The 20,810-nt window shown below is 40.1% G+C and overlaps 1 protein-coding gene across 2 annotated transcripts in view; it reads left to right on the top strand.

Moving 5' to 3' along the window:
- EPHA6 (EPH receptor A6) overlaps positions 1-20,810 on the top strand; it is a 1,004,780-nt gene that overhangs the window by 413,647 nt on the left and 570,323 nt on the right. The window lies entirely within an intron of this gene.

Below are 20,810 nucleotides of genomic sequence, written 5' to 3' on the forward strand. Positions count from 1 at the left end.
TATTATAACTGTCAAAATCAGTTGCAATATAAAAATATTAAAAAAAAATAGGAAAATACAATTTTCAACCCTTAAGAAACAGATCAGTTTTCTTTTAATTACAAAAGTGTAACAAATAAAAGCCTTGTGCAGTATGTTCTTTCAAAAGAAAGTAGTTGGATGTGCAAACCTCTGGTTATGGGTTAAAGAGGATTATAAAGATTGCTGCTATATGTGACTGGACAGAGTGCCAGAACGAAGTATGAGGCTCTGGAAGGTTAGATCAGCTCAGTGAAGAGTGGCAAAGGAGTAGGGGAACTTTAGAAAGTATATTTCCTTATCCTTTAAACAAATGTTATTTTACAGTGTGACTGGCAGAGGATTAATGATCCAGTAATAGGGTTTGTGCATTTATACTCCATAACAATATAAATTGGTTGTTACAGATCTATTTTATGTACATTTGGGGAGTAGGTGGCCTAATCTTGTGTAGATTTGATATCAAAAAGTCAATCTTCATTCCTTCCATTAGCTCTAATGAATGAGTTTGCTACACTATGATGAGAGATGTATTACTTTCTCTTGACCAGTTTATAGTAATAGAGAAGGACAGTACATTAATAATCATTTGTCCTCACATAACACACTGTATGTCTGCAGGCGAGGTACGGGAAGGAGGCAGATTCTGGGAAGAAGGCAGCTGAGAGGGTTTTGCTATTAGACAGGCATGCACACCAGAGTCTACCATTAAATGCCTATTATCCATCATGTCTGCCAATTGCTACTTGGCCTATACGTTACCACAGTACAGTACTCGCTCTGTACAGCTACGGCTGAAATCTGATTTTTGACACATTGGGGGACATTTATCATTCTGGTCGCATCCTTTGCGTTGAGTAACTGGTGGAAGTGCACAAATCAGTGGCAGTGATTTACTATTTTGGTGGCAATTCTTTACGGGAATCTGAAAAGCAATTGTAATAGTGCAACAAGCAAAGCGTATTTCTGCACAGATTACATAAATCAGCAGTATGGAAGTGTCCCCATGATCTGTTGTCTACACAGGTGAACAGTGCCTTTAATCTCTGGCTGGCTACAACCTGAGATCCAAGAGCAAGCTTACGGTTTAGTGGAAAATTAAGTGCAAGGAGAGGGTGCAAAGAAAAGAGTTTGGGGAGATCAAGAGGATCAGGGGAAAATCAGGGCAGACAACTAGGGCTAAGAGAAACCCAAAAGGAGGTTAATATGAAAAAAATAGGCTTTATTACAGTCAAGAAGTATACAAAAAAAACAAAAAGCGCAAAAAAGATACCATTACACCATATTAAAGATGAAAAAAGACAACAATGTCTAATCAAAGTGGAGGGCTGTACAGCCAGCACGCCACACAAATATCATACTCATCCAAACAGTCCAGATGGATCTAATGTGATAGGTGAGTGAGGCTAGAGTCCATAGATATTCACCACTATGGATCCGTTTCAGGAATGTGGCTTCAGTTATCCAGAGGTATGAGTTCTGTGTCAGTAGTCATGGGTCCAGATGTGGACATGTATATGTAAATAGGGTAAAGGACCAGACACTGGGTATGTGTGGAAGTTCTTTAGCACGCTATAGTCTGATAAATGTCAAAATAACAAGTGAGCCATCATAAAGTTAAGGCTGCTCTTCCCTAGTGGTGAGCTCACCATGGGGAAAGATACAGATGGCCATATGATGTGATGATAAATATGTGTGTGTCATAAATCAAGGCTCACCCACCCCAACCCAGAGCATTCATGATGGCCATCAATCCATCCGGTGCAAAGCATCTTTTGTCCTCTCCACGTTGAGGCAATCACTTAGAAGTCTTGCTTTAAGAGGAGTCACAGGGAAGCATAGCAACATGCAGCCAGCAATGGCTGTGGATGATAGAGGCTCCTCAGATCGTGGTGCACGGTATGCTGGCTGGCACGGCCGTCTCCATGATGACGTCAGCTACGCACAACAACGTGGTGACATACACTCCTACATGTTCTGCCCAATGATATTGGGCTTCTTCAGGGATGGGCAGGAAGAGAGGCTCGTAGAGGCAGAAAGAGAGGCAAGTAGAGAGACTCGATCTGCAAGGAACCCCTAGCTCCACAACTGCTTACATAAGGGTGTGCATTTTTAAGAACTTTTTGCTTCAGGGACAGATTTGACATTATTTTCTGCTACAGTCTCACAGTAATGTAAACGTGCACTATTATAGGTTGTTAGGTTTTAGTTTTGCATAGATAGCCTGTCTCTGGTTCATTATCCAAGTGTTCTTCATTCTCACAGTTTCTGTACTGTTCCTAGATATTTTTTTTGTGCGTCTGTTTTTTTAACTACTAGAGCAGAAGTTAGATGTACACACACCAGACAAAAAGGGGCATGTGTTCAACATGTGTCAGACATCATCACACAAAAGAGGGTACACATTGGCTTTGGGTTACTAAAGGTAGATAGGCTGTTCATTTTTGAAGGGAAGTTGCACTTTGCAGGGGAATTTTCTCCAGAGCTTAGTGAATATGGTGAAATTTCACTTTTCAAAGCATACCCTATGAAAATTAAAAAACACAATTTTTGCTTGCACATGATTGAATGATGGAAGTCAGCAGACCTTCACCTCATTCACTAAGCTTTGGGGAAGATTTTTTGCAAAGTTTAACTTACCTGGCAAAGTGAACAGTCTATTTGCCTTTGGGAAATCAACCACATTGTGTTCTCTAGAGAAGATGTTGGTTCTGTGACTCTGGATCCCAGTTCCTCAGTCTCATTTTATTAGTCTGTCTTGAAGTGCAATGAACTGGTGAGGAATCTCTCAAGCCAAGAGTGGCTTCTCGGACAAGATAAAGGGAATCGGACAAATGGTAAGGTCCAAGTAAGAAATCCATATATTATTTTTAAAAAAAATCATTAAAAAGCTGAACCATTTCAGGAATCATAATAGACCTTTTCACCACAGTTTATAACTTTGAGAAGATAGTAACACGTAAACTGTAAGAACCCTGTTTTGAAAATAGCTTCAATAATGGAATAATTCCAGCAGCTGGATTAGCAGTCCTTTGAATTCTCCATAATTGTGTCCCCACCCAACACCCCAGTCTAGGTCATCCCTGACCTATCTCCTCCTGCAAACATATTATAGTGCTTTTTTACTATATATATTATAGTAATATAGTATATTATAGTATATTATATATACTTTTTATGTTTAAAAGTATTTTTATACATGTTGCCTGAAGTTCAGCTTAACATATTACAGTGTTGTGCTGACTTTTTAGGTTTAAAAGTATTTTTATATATTTTGCCTGAAGTTCAGCTTTAACAAATAAATGGATTTCTTAGGGAGGCAAGCGACTATTTACAGAGACAAGCAACAAAATTATCATTGCTGAATAAAGTTATTATTTGAAAAAAAGATCTATGATGCCCTAAGAACAGTGTGACCCTAGACAAATGCCTCATTTCCCCATATGGTAAAATGTATTGCTGGCTGGCTGTCACATCCATTCTTATTTTTTTCTCTATAACATGCAGAGCTGCTCAATTCCTTTTATCTTCTTTAGAAATAGTATAGGGATTTGGCTTCATCTTTTAGAAATTATTTTATTATTCCTTTTCATACTTAGTCTCGGTGAAATGTTTAAATGTCAATCTCTGGCTCAGTTCCCCATTGCACAATTACCCATACACTAATCTTTGTCCACACATTATGCTGCCACAGTTCTCCTTCCTGCTACAAAGACATTGTTGATTTAAACAAAAAAGCATGCTATATGATTTAAGTAAAGGGGTATGAAACATCATAATGGCCAGTTAGCATAAAAAGTAAAGCTTTACACGCTGCCTACAAATGACATCTCTTTATCACCAAGAGAACCATCCATCTCTCTAGTCAATTTATCTGCCCAAGTAACTCCACTTAGCACAAACTTCAGTCTTTCCATTACAGCTAATAAATCAGAATTCTTCAATGTGACCTTCAGAATCAGCACCGTCCCTTCAAATCCTAAAACTTCATTTTCAATTCACTTGGCAAACAAATTATCCAAACTACCTGACAGTACATATTATGAGATCCTTAACAAACTTATAGAATCTGAGCTGCACAGAACTAATCAGACCACAATGGAGAGAAGTTCTGGGAATGTGGATTAACCGTTCCTAGTTCTGTTTTGCTTGAGTCAACACAATGGAAATTGAGCCAGTGTAGCTCATGGGTTATGTGCATGATTTCTAGGCGTGCGACTTTAGGATGGGTAGGATGATGGCTGTGTTCTGGCCGCTCTATGAGCATTGGGATCAGTTTATTAACTATATTATTTGCATGGAGATACTATGGTGTCTTTGTGTTTGAACTCCCTTTCATCCAAGTACATCTTTTTCCTGTTATGGACATAAAACTTGGGAAGTTTACTGTTTTCTATTCAAATAGGTCATAGCATCTGTTTGGTACCTAATTCAGTTGCAAACTTTATCTAAAGCTGGGACTGGTGATACTTGTTTTAGTGTAGTGTATATGTTTTGGATGGGTGATGATTAAAACCTCTGTGTTTCTTTTCTTGTGTATCACCCTCTAGGTAGATAGGATTGTTTAGGTTCATTAGAGGCTTGTTAGAAGCCTGGTATGACTCAGCCTGGGAGTGAGGCAATGCGGTTTCCTCAGGTCAGGCTTCTGTAGCCCTCCCCCCTTCTAGAAACAGCTGGACCTTTCTAGAAGAGGGGAGAAGGAGGGGAGGAGGCCTGGATTTGAATGTTTGAGGGAACCTGGCCAATCCCCAGGTAGGATGCTTGGCATGGTGGCTAGGACAACTCTTAAATGTGATAAAGCCTGAACAGCAGGGGAGTCGGGTGGAAGATGGATTGAGAGAGGGCTGAAATATGGAGCCTGGGAGGAGGCCTCAGGGAGGGGAGCCTACTTACAGGCAGGATGCTGGAAAGGAGGATCTCCACTGCCCAATGTCTCTTAGAAAGGACATCCTGAGCAGCAGGGAAGGAGCCAGTCCAGCGTATGGCCTGAAAGCAGTTGCAACCCACCAAGCTACAAGAAAGGACAGTGTGAGCACTTCTACACCCCCTGGACCCCAAAAGGGAGAGGGCAGTCAGGTGTCATATCCAACTAGTTCTCATCCGGGACTACTTAATTACAGATCTTGGAATCAGATGCCCAGGAATACCATCAAGACAGCTGGGGAAAGAGGAAGGATTCATCTGGGGTCTGAGGAGGTACACAAAAGGGGACTCAGTGCTCCTTAAAGAGACAGTTGCTACTTTTTGGTCTACATTTTTTGTACAGTGTACAGTGTTTGCTGAGAGGTTGTCCTTAAGTTTTACAGATCCTTGGGCATCCCATATACCCCTAGGCCTCATCCAAGTTGTTAACCCCTAATAAAAAAAAAACAACAAAAACAAGCTCAAGGACTGTTTTACTGCCAAGAGAGAAAATGAGGAAAGTGTTAGTTGCATGTCTGTGCAGAACTTAGGGGGACCCAATCAAAATCCAGGGGGGACACTTGGCTTTATTCCCTTGAGAAGCATTCCCTTAACTTTTGAAACATATTGGAAAGTGAAAGGAAACCCCTACAAAGTTGGGGAAATTATATAGTCTTCACAAGAACAGATGTTCCCATTGAAAAATTTGCCTTCACCTAATATTTTAGTGAGAATTGTAAAATGTTGGATTTTCTGTCATTTTCTGTCTCAGTAACCATTATCACTATTACAAATATAAAACATAAATCTACCCGAGGAGACATAGACAGCAATAAAAACTTGACATGCGTCCTAAAGTGGTTGTGAAGGCTGAGGGTTTTTTGCCTCTATGCATTCTATGCATGAGCTTAAAAAACCTTCAGTGTGATGCTCCCCCCAGACCCCCTAACACTTACCTGTGCACAAGAGCAGCAGCTGTCCCAGGTCTCGCCCTCCCTATTGTCTCAGGCACCGCAGATGGAGCCATTGGCTCCTGCTGCTGTCAATCACAGCCAGTGAGGAGGAAGGCAGGCAAGGCTCAGGGGTGAGCACACATGATTGCCCTTATAGCAGTCACCTTGCTATGGGGGCACTCAGCAGGGTGCAGGGGCTAGGAGAGCCAACAGGGGATTTAAGAGTCCTTACCTGCACAGAGCAGATAAGTATAACATGTTTGTTATTTTTTTTAAAGCCTGAACCTATAATATCACTTAATTGTTTTGTACTCTATCCACTGTTAAAACAAAAAAAAAATGTTAACTATATACACATATACATCTGTCCTGGGGTATTCCCTTCCACATCACTGAGCTGCTAGACAGTCTGAGGGGCAACCTGGTGGTGTTGGATGGACTGACGCATGATATCCCAGAGGTGTTTTGTTGGATTTAGGTCAGGCGAGTGTGGGGACCATTCCTTCATCCTCTAGGAACTGTCTGCATACTCTCGCCACATGAGGCTGGGCATTGTCATGCACCAGGAGGAACCCAGGACCCACTGCACCAATGTAGGGTCTGACAATGGGTCCAAGGATTACATCCCGATACCTAATGGCAGTGAGAGTGCCATTGTCTAGCCTGTAGAGGTCTGCATGTCCCTCCATGGATATCGAAATAAAAGATGTATCTCCTGCGCCTCCAATAATACTACTAAAATACAGCAGCCAGCACTACGGATGCCACAATCAGAGCACCCACAATAGAAAGGGGATAGAAATAGAAAAAACAGTGCGGCGCTTCTATACCCTAGATGTAATACAGATAACTTATCACATGTGACTAATAAGTGATAAATAGGTGATAAACTAGGTAAATAATGGGTATTCTGCATGTGTATTACCGGACACATGCAGAATACCCATTATTTACCTAGTTCCCAAAATTCACAAAGACCTCCATAACCCCCCGGGAAGACCCATTGTGAATGGGATCGATTCTATCCTATCAAGGCTAGGGCAATATGTAGATACGTTTCTACAGCCACTAGTCAAAAACACAGTCTCTTACCTCAAAGACACCAAACATTTGATTCAAACTTTAACTACGATCCAAGATACCAGAGAATTATGGTTAGCGAGTGCAGATGTTTCCTCGCTATATACCATCATTGACCATGAGAACGCGATTACATCTACCAGTTGGGGATTGAGAACATATAGCAACCTCTTGAGGAAACAACAGAAATACATTGTTGAGTGTCTGGACTTCTGCCTCACTCACAACTATTTCTGGCACGGACACCAATTCTTCCAACAAATTAAGGGGGTTGCCATGGGTGCCCGTTTTGCACCGAGTGTAGCAAATCTTTTTATGGCCCACTGGGAACAGCACTCCGTCTATTGTAAAATACCGGACGAGTTAGTACTATACAAACGATACATCGATGACGTGATAATCCTATGGCGGGGTGATGAGGACTCCTTACAAGTATTTCTGCAGTCACTTAACACCAATGACAAGAACATTGTTTTCTCCTGGGAAACTAGTAGGGAAGACATACACTTCTTGGACCTTAACATATCAATTAAGAATGACAAACTGCTAACCACTACCTATTTTAAAAATGTAGATAGAAATGGCTATATTTCTCTAGACAGTTGCCATTACCCCCAATGGCTCCTTAATATTCCCAAAGGACAATTTGTCCGCCTGCGAAGGAATTGTACTAATGTGGATGACTATAAAGCACAAGTTCAGAAACTAGGGGACAGGTTTGAGCAAAAAGGCTATAACAAGGACTTTATTGCAAGCAAGATGGAGGAGGTAGAACATATGGACAGAACCCAATTACTTAAGGATAAAGAACAAACAAAACAACTAGAGGACTTGGTACCTATTGTTCTAGATTATAACATACACCACAAAAGGATCGAGAAGATTTTCTCGAAATACTGGTCCATTTTGCAATCAGATCCAGTCTTGACGAAAGTTATACCTGCTAAACCAAAATTCATCTATAGAAAGGCTCCAAATATTAGAACTCGTTTGGTAAAGAATGTGATTGATCCACCCCAGACTAATCTAAGAACCACGATTATTGACCTAAAAGGGTTCTACCCCTGCAAGACCTGCTATGCGTGTAGGGAGACAAAGGGTTTAAATATAAGAAGAAAACAATTTCAGGCAACAACAACTGGAGTGACATATACTATCAAGGACTTTATATCCTGTCAGACAGCAGGTGTAGTATATGGCCTCCAGTGCGAGTGTGGACTTCAATATATTGGCAGAACCAAGAGACCTATGTGGAAAAGGATCCGAGAACACGTGCAGAATATTAAAAAAGGGCACACCAAACATAGTGTTTCCAAACATTTTGCTATACATCATAAAAGCGACCCAACGAAATTAAAATTTTGAGGTATAGAGAAATTTAACAACCACTGGAGAGGAAGCAACAAGATTAGAGTCATTAGTCAGGCAGAGTCGAAATGGATCTTTTTGATGAGGTCCCAATACCCGAGAGGTTTGAACGTAGAATTTGACTTAAACTGCTTCATTAGTAACTTCTAAAGTAATGACTAGTGTATTCCTCATCCATGCTCACCTTGGATTTATTGATGAAGGTTTGGACACTATTAGCCTATGTATGTAACATGACCAAGATATGGGGTGGGTATGGGCTTAGGATGCTGCTTAATTAAGCTATCATGATGATGGTGTACCGTATACATATGACCTTTCGGTTTTTTAGTATATATATATTATTATGTAGATTTTAGGTTTTATTATTACAGTGAGGTATCATTTTTGGTATAGATACCCCTACCCTTTACATATGTATTTTCCTTAGTAACACAGTTTTTATACATTTTTTTCATATTTTTTGACAGTGGCAGGTGTTATCCCATATATTCTACCTAATGGTATAGAATGGTTTCATAAAGGAATTTTTTAAGTCTTTAGTTTTTCCTAATATCCTCCTTATAATTATTTTTACCCTTATCGTTATGATTGTTCTATATATGCCAGGTTCTTGCCTGCTTATGGTCTTATTATATGTTAGACAAGGTATTATCCCATTAAGACATAATAGGTATCTGTATACCTGAGAGGGACGGGCGCATTTAATCACTAGACGTCCCCAACGACTATACACACTAGGTGAGCTCCACTATTATGGCGGTGAAGCTCAGCCCACTTATATTACTGATTGGCCAGCGATTGGGATAAATAAAGCTCCACCCGGGATGGGCGTTATCCTGATGAAGTCACGTGTGTGAGTGACGTAACGCGTAGATACGCCAAGGGGAGGAGCTGATACGACTGAACGTTCTGACGTCACATCCGGCGCGGGCGCCATCTTGGTGCACCTGGTCCTGAATACAGTACACCCTCTGAGTGGTGACAAGGCCTGATTTGTTTTAGAAGCATGTGAGTACGTTTCTTCACTTTTTATTGTCTGAATAAAGCGGTTTTACACTATGCAAGCTCTCTTTCCTCATTTGTTATCGTGAGGGAGGGAGACCTATCGCTACTACCAACGATCTACATAGGAGTTAAGAGGAGGAGATGTCCAATACTGTCATCCGGGGAACCCATCAGCAGAGGGATCCATCCACGCTCAGGGGTATAGAGCGATTATATACCCAAGGCTCGTTGGTCCTGTGGGGCCTGGGCAGGAAGGTGAGGGGGCACTCCACCTGTCTGAGGATTGGCACTCGTAGTGTCTGCAGATTGGCACTCCATCTATGTGAGGAGGGGGGCACTCCACCTGTCTGAGGATTGGCATTTGAAGTGCACACCTGCATGACTTCATTTTTTCCACATGGACACTATTCATGTTATTGTGCTTTAGTCACTTTACTGTGTGGTATCACCTATTTATCACTTATTAGTCACATGTGATAAGTTATCTGTATTACATCTAGGGTATAGAAGCGCCGCACTGTTTTTTCTATTTCTATCCCCTCCATGGATATCACAACAATAAAGCAAAAGCAGGCCACCAAAGATGACACGAATTACTAATGTCATTAGCATATCTCCGACTCACTTGTATAAGTGTGGATACATAAACCCAAAGAACAACATACTAAGCAATATGATAGTGTGACAAGGACACCCCTATCTGAAAAAGAAGGTTTCTAGATGATCCACGCGGAGTAATATGAATTCAAAAAGAATTTTAACAATACTTTATTTGATCACATAGATCATAGGGAGGTTAAACATGAGCACGGTGTACAAATGAAAAAAATAAAATCATGTTAAAAAACACTTAGCGTCTTCAATTTAGGGTCATCTTAGCCACCAGAGCACCATATAAGGCAGAGTTGTATAATGATGAAATAGTTATCCTGGGTTTCCGTAGGTTTCCCGCTTTATATTTGAGTGAACCATGTATTCAGTGGGTGTGTTCCCAATATATGTCAGGGACCTCCTGGAATGTAAAAGCTGGAACACAAAAATACATAGTATATGTATAGAAATATGGAAACCAAATCACATCCAAAATTCACCAGGCCTCCCTCCACAATAGTCAATGGATACTGCTGTTACCTTCTCAATAGTGAGACTATCATACCCGCTTCTCAAGTGTAGGGACTTCCTGGATAGCCACCCCAAATGAAACAAGGTCCACAGTACCAAATGATTCTGAGGATGTATATAGAAAAAGATAATAAATGTATAGATCATGGGCATCAGGTGACCCCGAAAACAAAACACACACAAAATGTGGATATATTACCATCAATAAGGGTCAAGAAGACTCCTGTCGACTTGAAATAAGATCAGGTCCTTGATGCTTCTTCAAAGATGCATATGGGGGTGAGGAACCAGGTATACACGATGCGTGGATTTCAAACACATATAATGTGTATGTAGCATATAGCAGGCCGTAGATACCTGAGTTTAATATACCCAATAAAGGGTTTCCAAAAATTGCTCAATTAGAGAAGGTTATTTGCGGTTTTATAAGGATGTGGCTATGTCACAGCAAAAAATACCTGAGTAGGATAGCGTATATATATATATATATATGTAGATTCTCCTCCAAAGAGGATTTCCAAAAAATTCCCCGAGTATACAGGGTAAATTAGGCCCATGAAACATGCCCTATTAACACCATGTAGGCTCTGTAAATCTCAACAGCCGTAAGCTTTAAATGACTTGCCACCGGTGGAAGGTATGTTTCCCTGAGGGATTGCCGTTTGCGAACCGCTGTGATAGTAGCCCACTGGTAGTTCTCAGAGGGTCTAGGGCCTACCTAACAGGGAGCTGTGACACCGCCGTTCCTTCCCGCCTCGTGGGCACCGCACCCAGTGAAGACGCCGAGCGTAGTGACGTCAATACGTTGACGCGTTTCGTCCGCCAATCACCGCAGACTTCGTCAGAACTGGGAGGGGACTTCAATCCTTTGCCTTATATGGTGCACTAATTGCATACCAAAAAGTCTCCACCTCGCCATCTTGTGTTGAAAGAATATCACTACATTAGGAATATCCAAAGTGAATTAAAACACATATCTTGAATTTTAAAAATGATTGCTGGATGTAGAAGAGGAGCCTAATTATTATAGATCAAGTCATCTTCCAAGAGGATAATAAAGAGGAGATTATTATTAGCATATTTCATGTTCACATAGGAAAACATCAAAACCAGGTCCAGCTACCGGAATTTCAATATCAGTCCTATTATTGTATATGCTCACCACCCAATAGGAGTAGAGAAGATTGCATAGTTAGATTCATATTTTGTCCACAGAAGCCCATATTTAATTCATATATATGATATCGCAATGTAGATTATAACTCAGGGTATATAAATAGTTCAAGGGAATTCATTTCAAAAACACCCCAAAGTTGAGTTCTGTATTTAGTCCAAATGGGACAAGTGCCCCTAGGATATAGATCCAGAATTTTTCTTTTTGTAGGAGGACTTTGTCAAAGTCACCCCGACGAGCCGAAATATTCAGCAGAAAGATCCCTTTTACTTTTAGACCATCTGTTTTACCCCCATGTACTTCTTTAAAGTGTTGCGCCAGTGGGTTCTCTTTTTCCTATTCCTATCATGTTTTTTAACATGATTTTATTTTTTTCATTTGTACACCGTGCTCATGTTTAACCTCCCTATGATCTATGTGATCAAATAAAGTATTGTTAAAATTCCCTCCATGGATATGCCTCCCCAGACCATCACTGACCCACCACCAAAACAGTCATGCTGAACAATGTTACAGGCAGCATAATGTTCTCCATGGCTTCTCCAGACCCTTTCACATATTTCACTTGTGCTCAGGGTGAACCTGCTCTCATCTGTGAAAAGCACAGGGCGCCAGTGGCAGACCTGCCAATTCTGGTGTTCAATGGCAAATGCCAATCAAACTCTATGGTGCTGGGCAGTGAGCACAGGGCCCACTAGAGGACATCAGGCCCTCAGGTCATTCTCATGAAGTCTGTTCCTGATTGTTTGGTCAGAGACATTTACTCCAGTGGCCTTCTAGAAGTCATTTTATAGGGCTCAGCAGTGTTCATCCTGTTCCTCCTTGCACAAAGGAGCAGATACCGGTACTGTTGATGGGTTAAAGACCTTCTATGGCCCTGTTCAGCTCTCCTAGAGTAACTGCCTGTCTCCTGGAATCTCCTTCATGCTCTTGAGACTGTGCTGGGAGACACATTAAACCTTCTGGCAATGGCACGTTAAGAAGTGCCATCCAGGAGGAACTAGACTGCCTGTGCAACCTCTGTAGGGTCCAGGTATTGCCTCATGCTAACAGTAGTGACACTGATCCTAGCCAAATGCAAAACTAGTGAAAACCAGTCAGAAAAAAGATGAGTAGGGAAAAAAATGTCAGTGGCCTCCACCTATAAAACTATTCCTGTTTTGGGGGTCATCTCTTCGTTGACCATCTAGTGCACCTGTTTTTAATTTCATTAACACCAAAGCAGCTGAAACTGATTAACAACCCCCTCTTCTACTTAACTGACCAGATCAATATCCCAGGAGTTTAATTGAATTGATGCTATACTCTGATTAAAAAGTGTTTGTTTAATCTTTTTGAGCAGTATATAAATTTTAAATGAAAAAAAAAGAAATTATAGGGACCAAGACAATATAAATGCAGTAAAAGTATTGATACATACCTGCTGCTTATATCAGATTTTGGGTAAAAACTAGATAATGATGGCTCATCAACAGTTCGCTATGGCAAATGCACTTATTTTCCTTTACTCCAAGTCAGTAAAATACCTTTTGCCGAGAGGCAGCAGTTGGCCACATACTGTAACCACATTCTCCATTCTACAAACTTCTCCAGGGCCACAACATTGTGTATGTAAATTTTTATTTTTGTGCGTAAATTGATGTGATCACCTCTGCTATGTCTTTCTTGCCTTCTTGCTTATACTTACTTGAAGTAAATGTAAGAACAAACATCATATCTACAAAATGCACATTCGTTTTTTTTCATGTTTTATGAGGTAAACGTTGATGAACTATACAGTTCTTTTTTTTTTAATCATCAAAGAGAAAACTGGGATTGTGATTCATTGTTTCATTGCGTTTTGTGATCCTGGTGCTAAAGCACGAAGGAGATTAAATAAATCATACTTTGGCTGGACCATTAAGGGGAAGTTTGTCTTTTTCTTTAAATCGTTTAGTTTCTTGTTTCATATATAATTTTACCTAATGTCAGTATAAGTCATTTTGTGTTGGTATACATATGCTTTCTTATTGCTTGTAATATGCTTTGAGTTGTGTAATTTTTATACATCAAAGGTACGTGAAATTGCTCATGTTATCTATACAGAAGTTGTACAGCAGTATAATTTATCATTTTAATGTCAACTGCGGTATTTTACTGTTTCAACACTGTAGATGTATGTCTTTGTTGCTCAGTAGCTGGGATATACAGACTCTACTAGACTTTTGCAAGAATGTAAACATTCAGTTTTAAATCAGTATAATTGCTCAGGCTTTATGAAGGAATTCTATTTGCCTAGGACTAGGTGAATAAAGCAGAAGATCTGCCCCCCACACATGCACCTTTGCCCACAGCCTTCTGGGGCATGTCATAGATCCCAGAAGGCTGTGGGACCTTTCACAAAGCTCAGGTCAGCTTGTACATGAATAGTTTGCATAATTCACATCCAACTGGTGACTACTTATGCAACTCCAAAATTGTGTTCCACAACCGTGTATAGCTGAAATGGAAATTCACCAAATTTACTTTGCCAGCAAAGTAGCCAACAAAGATTGTACACAGATCCTCTCTGTCTTAGATGTGACGTGCAATCCTGCAGAACCCTCCAATCAAATGATACTACACCACCTTCTCCATTCTCAGTATGTCAGAAAAATGCCAAGAAGATATTCATAGTGCAGCAAATTTTATTTAAAACTGTATAAATGTACTTAAAATCCATTCACATATTACAGATACCTCAGGATCTCAGAATACACTGATCAGTGATACAGCCAATTAGCTGTAGGGCTGATCATAGGAATTTTTTCTAACAAGCTGGTTAAAGAAAAGTTGATGATTAAATCGACTTCTCTGAATGGGAATGGCCATAGATGGATCAAACTTGGCTGGTCCATACTGAACCTATCTATGGCTAGCATTAGTTGAAGTGTTTACGTTAAAAAATGTTTTTTTATTTTTATTTGTTTTTAATTAATTCAAGATTTACATCAGGTGACTAAGGATAGGGCAATATGTTACCTTTCTACTGTTCTTTATATGCATATCATTAAGCCTTGTTAAACTAGTAATATTTGAGCGCTCCCAATATATATCAACTTGTGTAATCATATTTATATGTTATTTTTTATTTTTCCCAATGAGATATGTGAATAGATAAAATGTATCTTTATCAAAGATAGGAAAATACAGTAGATAAACCTTGATTTGTTGTAGACCATGTTTTGTCACTGCAAAGCAAGCAGAATACAACTGATCTAATCAGAATGTAATTGTTACCTGGAGTTCCTATTGACACAGATAAATTAAATAAATAGAAGAAAAATGCATTATAACTCTCTTGTTAGCCCTCAATGGATAAGATTAAGTACATCACCCTGCAATCAATTGCATTTCTCTGTGAGCCTTACTTAACAATTTATGAATAGGGTGCAATTACATGGAAATGCCATCTTTCATTCCATTCACCATGCTTCACCAATTAACAGGGAGTTGCAATCGTTTTTCTGAATGCTGTTATTATGAATGTACCGTTTTCTAGTCTACTACTATATATACTTTTAACGGGTACCCTGCACTTTTGCATTTATTAGGAAACATTTTATGCATGGGTACTATTGCAACAGTAATCTAAAGTGGATCTTCAGCCTCCAACTCCCCCCCCCACCTGTTTTTTTAACCCCTGCTTACCCGGGATTGTCTTCTACAGATAGGGGTTTATTTACTAAAGCTGGTACACTCCAGTGCACCTGTGCATGATAGCCAATCAGTTTCTAACCTCAGCTTGTTCTATTCAGCTTTAGCAATAAAACCTGGAAGCTGATTGGTTTCTATGCAGAAGTACACAAGATTCTGAGTCAATCAGATTCAATAAATAAACCCCATAGTCACCTACCCAGGGGATCCAGGATTGTCCCTCTGAAATCCTCTTCTGTTTTGCCCCTGCTCGATCCTGCACCACCATGTTCAGGTATGATGTCATTGGTAGGCACCAGCATTTCCAGGTTCATACAGCCAGCCTAATGATGATGCACTACTTGGCCTGCACCCCCCTCCTCCTTTACTGAATGGAAGGACAACGCCTTCTGGGATATTTGATGTGCTAATTCTAGAAGGCAAAGGAAGCACAGTGCACATCATTTGCTTAGGTGAATGACATGCACAGGGGTGTGACCCATACTTACATAGTGCATCTGGCTGAAAAAAGTCCATCCAGTTCAACCATTAAAATAAAAAATTATAATCTTACACCCACAGTTGATCCAGAGGAAGGCAAAAAAAAAAAACCAGCAAAGCATGATCCAATTTGCTCCTGCAGGGGAAAGAATTCCTTCCTGATCCCCCGAGAGGCAATCGGATATTCCCTGGATCAACTTTACCTATACATGTTATATCCAGTTATATTCTATGTATCCAAGAAAGAATCCAGGCCTTTTTAAAGCAATCCACTGAGCTGGCCAGAACCATCTCTTGAGGGAGTCTATTTCACATTTTCACAGCTCTTACTGTGAAAAAACTTTTCCGTGTTTGGAGATTACATTTCTTTTCCTCCAGACGTAAAGAGTGCCCCCTTGTCCTCTGTGATGACCTCAGGTTGAATAACTCTACCCCGAGTTCACTATATGAACCACTAATGTACAGTATGTATACATATTGATCATATCCCCCTTAATATCCTCTTCTCAAGAGAGAATAAATTCAGTTCCTCTAATCTTTCCTCATAGCTGAGCTCCTCCATGCCTCTTATCAATTTGGTTGCCCTTCTCTGTACTTTCTATAGTTCCCCAATGTTCTTTTTGTGAATTGGTGCCAAAATTGAACTGCATATTCCAGATGAGGTGTTACTAATGATTTGTACAGGGGCCAAACATATAAAAAAAAAAAGACAGCGTAATTTAAAGCAGACTTCCCCCCAAAAAATGTTTTAAGTCAGCAGCTGCAAATACTGTAGCTTCTGACTTTTAATATTAGGGCACGAACCTGTACAGGGATCCAGTGATGTCCTTACCCTGAGCCAATTCTTCAGTTGGCTCTCAGGTGCTGGTTTCCTACTGCTCATGCACGAAGTGCGCAGTGCTTTGTGAATGGGCCGCAGTCCTCTGGGACCTGTGAAGTGTCCCAGAGGGCTGTGGGGGGTGGGGGGGTGATCTGATCTACAAGTGGGAGCAGGCACCTGTCAAAACCAGGTACCCATTCCCCCCAAAAGGTGCCAAAAAATGTGGCAGTGGAGGAGGGGAGGAGGGGGGAAGCAGAAAGGCTTAGCTTTCACTTTTGATGGAACTCTAAGAACAGGAGAAAGGCGGAAAGAGTGCAGAAAGGGTAAAAAGTTTCTTTAAAAAAAGATGTCATTATGAATAAAGAGATGTAATTATGACTATTACCAAGTCATTACTATTATTACGTTGTATTACAAGAGATATCATTATGATCATTACTAAGGCATTAGATTTTCACTGATCACCAAGGCAGTTAGCATGATTTTAGCAATAACTGCTACAAACTGCTAAATATTTGTAAAATGTACACATTTATGTTGATAGCATCTCAGTTAGATATGTATTCTCCAATGTAGTTTCCAATTCCTAGGGTGGACATTCATGGCTTGATTTGAAGCAATGCAAGCATTTTCTTTTGACAGCAGGGGAACATCAACATTTATTAATGTGCATAATCATTGCTTCTGACTGCTGCTATTGCACAGAGATTTTGCAACTTTTTGGGGAAAAAAAGCACCTGTCAATCATCAGCTTTTCTATTTTCAATAAAGAAAAGTGAACAAATGTTTCATCATCTAAGCACCAAGTTTACCTGTCAGCAAAGCTGGAGCGTGTTTTGTGTTGGCTTTTGACAGCTTGATAATGCAATCAAGATAGACAATATGTATCACTGCCTGTCATTGTTGGTGAGTCATTTGCATCTTGTGTGGTTAGCCTTAAAGCGTAAATGTGGTCAAAATGTAAAATCATATTTTAATTTCCATATCACATTTTGTTTCTGGTCTACACCTTTTAATCTGAATGATCTTGAAGCTTGTAAACTTACTTTGTGAAGTTCCTTACACATTTATTTTTTTAAATTTTGTGACACATATTTACTATGCCCTGTGATTAGGCTCTGCTGTGTCACAAAGCCTGCCTTCTGAACTACAGAGGTGCTGAGAGGGGGGTCGTCAGGAGGCAAAGTCAGTACAGGAATCACTGATTGCAGGCAACAAGGTACCATGGGATATATAGTCCTTTGGAATTGAAAGTAAACGGCATAGGATAAGCCGAAAAGCATGCGGGGAATCCAGGAAGTTGTCTAAAGAAATGGCCAGGAGACAGATAGAATTCACAACATGAAAGGAAAATTTTCAAGTAAGCGTATAATGATTATCAGTAATAAAGCTAGTTTGTATTGTTATTACAATGCTGATGGTTTAAAATGAAAGTGTATGCTATAACCAGAGATTTCCTTTAAAACTAGAGATACATGATTGGTTCATATTCAGAACAAATTCACTAGACATTAACCATGTTCAATGGTAAAGTTAAAAACATTAGCAATCTCCAGACAACTGACATTTTGTCAAAGGACTAGTGGAGAATCGTAAAGTGATTGTAAAGGTTTACATTTTTAAAAAATACCAAACTTGTCACACTTACCTGCTCTGTGCACAGAGCAGCCCCAGTCCTCCTCTTTTCAGGTCCCCCACAGGCGCTCCTGGCTCCTCCCCCCACTGAGTACCCCCAAGCAAGCTGCTTGCTATAGGTGCACTCCTATGGGTTCACCCCTTAGTTGGCACTATGGGGTTGATTTACTAAAACTGGAAAGTGCAAAATCTGGTAGAGCAGTGCATAGAAACCAATCAGCTTCCAGTTTTTTTTTGTTTTTGTCAAAGCTTAATTGAACAAGCTGAAGTTGGAAGCTGATTGACTACCATGCAGAGCTGCATCAGATTTTGCACTCTCCAGTTTTAGTAAATCATCCCATGTGTCCAGAAGACACACAGAGTGGGGCTCGGCCCCATTCCCCACTTTGTCCTTGCTGGCTGGGCCAATGGCTCTAGCTGCTACAGCTGAGCCAGTGAGGAGGTAGAGAACCGAAAAGGTCTCAGCTCTCATGAACATCACTGGGTCAAGATTGTGTTCAAGTAAGTATAAGGGGGGCTGGCGGGGGAAGCTGCATGTAGAAGGCTTTTTACCTTAACCTCTTGGCGCCGGCTGAATGCAAATGTGCGGTCTCCTGGCATCTGGGCCTAGACACTGAGTGGCTGCACATTTGCATTCTATTAAAAGAAAAGCATATGTCCTGAGATATCCTGTGCGCTCCCAGTACACATGTCCAGTACTCACGGAAAGGTCCCGATCTCCTCTTTCGATCGGGACCTTTCCCGATCATGTGACCGCCATGATGGCGTGTCACGGTGGTCACATGACCCTAAACCCCGCCCTGCCTCCTGGCTTTTTTAACCCTTAGAGGGTTGGGAGGCGCCAAGGGGTTAATGCAGAGAATGCATTAGGGTTAAAAAAAAACACTTTAATGGCAAATAAACAAAATGTAAAACTCACAGAAACCAATAAGGATTAATAGTATGGAGCACTTTAAATCTGATTGACTATGACATTTTTCATATCTCATTAGCTCTTAATTAGCCTTATTATTAGTGAATTAGTCTGTAATACTAATAGCAATACATTCAGACGACTTCAACCATTTGTTTGTACATTTAAAGTATATCTATTTCCAAAACGTTTGTGTTGGTTGTAGATAAATTAGGGATTTGGTCATAGCTTTGTCAGGTTTGTTTTTTCTTGTGTAGTTGGTATCCCATTAGGGAGTTTTTTTTTTTTTATTTACCGTCCTGGAGATTTAACAGGAAACAGGGAAATATATTCAACACAAGGGGAAATCCCCTCTAAGAAATCTATCATTGGAACAGCAATCTCTACTGCTTTTACCTCTTGTCCTAAGGATAACAATTTTGTTTTCCGGTGATAGAGAACACCAAGACAAATAGAGGGTAAATCTACCCAACGGGGACCCAGACAGCGGTAACTATCTGACATTCCCCACACTATCCCAAAGGAAAAAGTTTTGGTTAGATACACCTTAGGATTCCAATGAAACATCATGCCTATTCAACTAACAGAACACTTAGCTCTGTATCAGGCAAGCATTTTTTCCTGTTGATTGACTACTTAACGGTAATAGATTTACTTTGAAAATAGAAATAGAATTACTTTTACATTGTGTAGTTGCAATAGGACGGAATTTCATGCTAAGCTGTTTTCTTTTTAGTCAGTAGGTTGGCTGTGAAATGTCAAAATGTAAATAGGTGTCAGTCATTTTGCAATTAGCCACAATAAAAAGGACATATTTTTTAGAATATAAAGCTTTTTTACTGTTTATTCAAACCTTGAATTCCCTGCAGCTATAAAATGATAAACTCACTGTGCAGGTCATTACTATGCAGAAATTGTTACTTATAGAATTGTAGCCCTTATTACTTTTACAAAAGCAGAAAAAATTATCATATATTTGTTGCTCAGTGTGTTAGCATTTTTTAAGAAAGTTTAATAGTAGAGCCAGAACCTCAAGCTATGGACAAGCCAAAGCAGCTAATACACGGTGGAGGCTGAAGACTTCAAAGTGATCAGGCCCTTTAACTGCAATTGTGTTAAAAACTGGCATAACATGTAAATACTGCAAACAACTTTTTTCCATATTTCTTCTCTTTTCAGCCATAGAAACATAGAAAAGTGATGGCAGAAAAAGACTGAGTGGTCCATCGAGTCTGCCCGTTTTGTGTGTGTGCATGTTTTCTTTTTTTTTGGGGGGGGGGGTGGGGGGTTGGGATTTTTTGTTAATTTTTTTGTCTGAGTATAGATCTATGCTTGTCCCAAGAATGTTTAAAGCTATTTACTGTTGACTGACTCACTACCTCTGCTGGATTTTTATTCCAAGCATCAACTACTCTTTCAGTAAAATAGCACTTTCTGAGATTAGTTTTGAACTTTCCGTGTCATAAATTGGTGCCAACTGAATGTTTTAAAAATGTAAAAAAAATATTATATCTGTCTAATACTGGTATATCCAACACCAAGCAGATAGGATCCTCCAGTCCAAGCCAGGGGCGGACTGACCATTTGGAAACTCGGGCACTGTCCGAGGGCCCGGAGTCAGTAGGGGGTCCCATGAGATGCCCCTGGTACCTTTTTCATAGG

The sequence above is a fragment of the Staurois parvus genome, unplaced genomic scaffold (assembly GCF_062004578.1).
Source record: "Staurois parvus isolate SC_StPar_1 unplaced genomic scaffold, SC_StPar_1.0 ptg000299l, whole genome shotgun sequence".
Classification (NCBI taxonomy): domain Eukaryota; kingdom Metazoa; phylum Chordata; class Amphibia; order Anura; family Ranidae; genus Staurois; species Staurois parvus.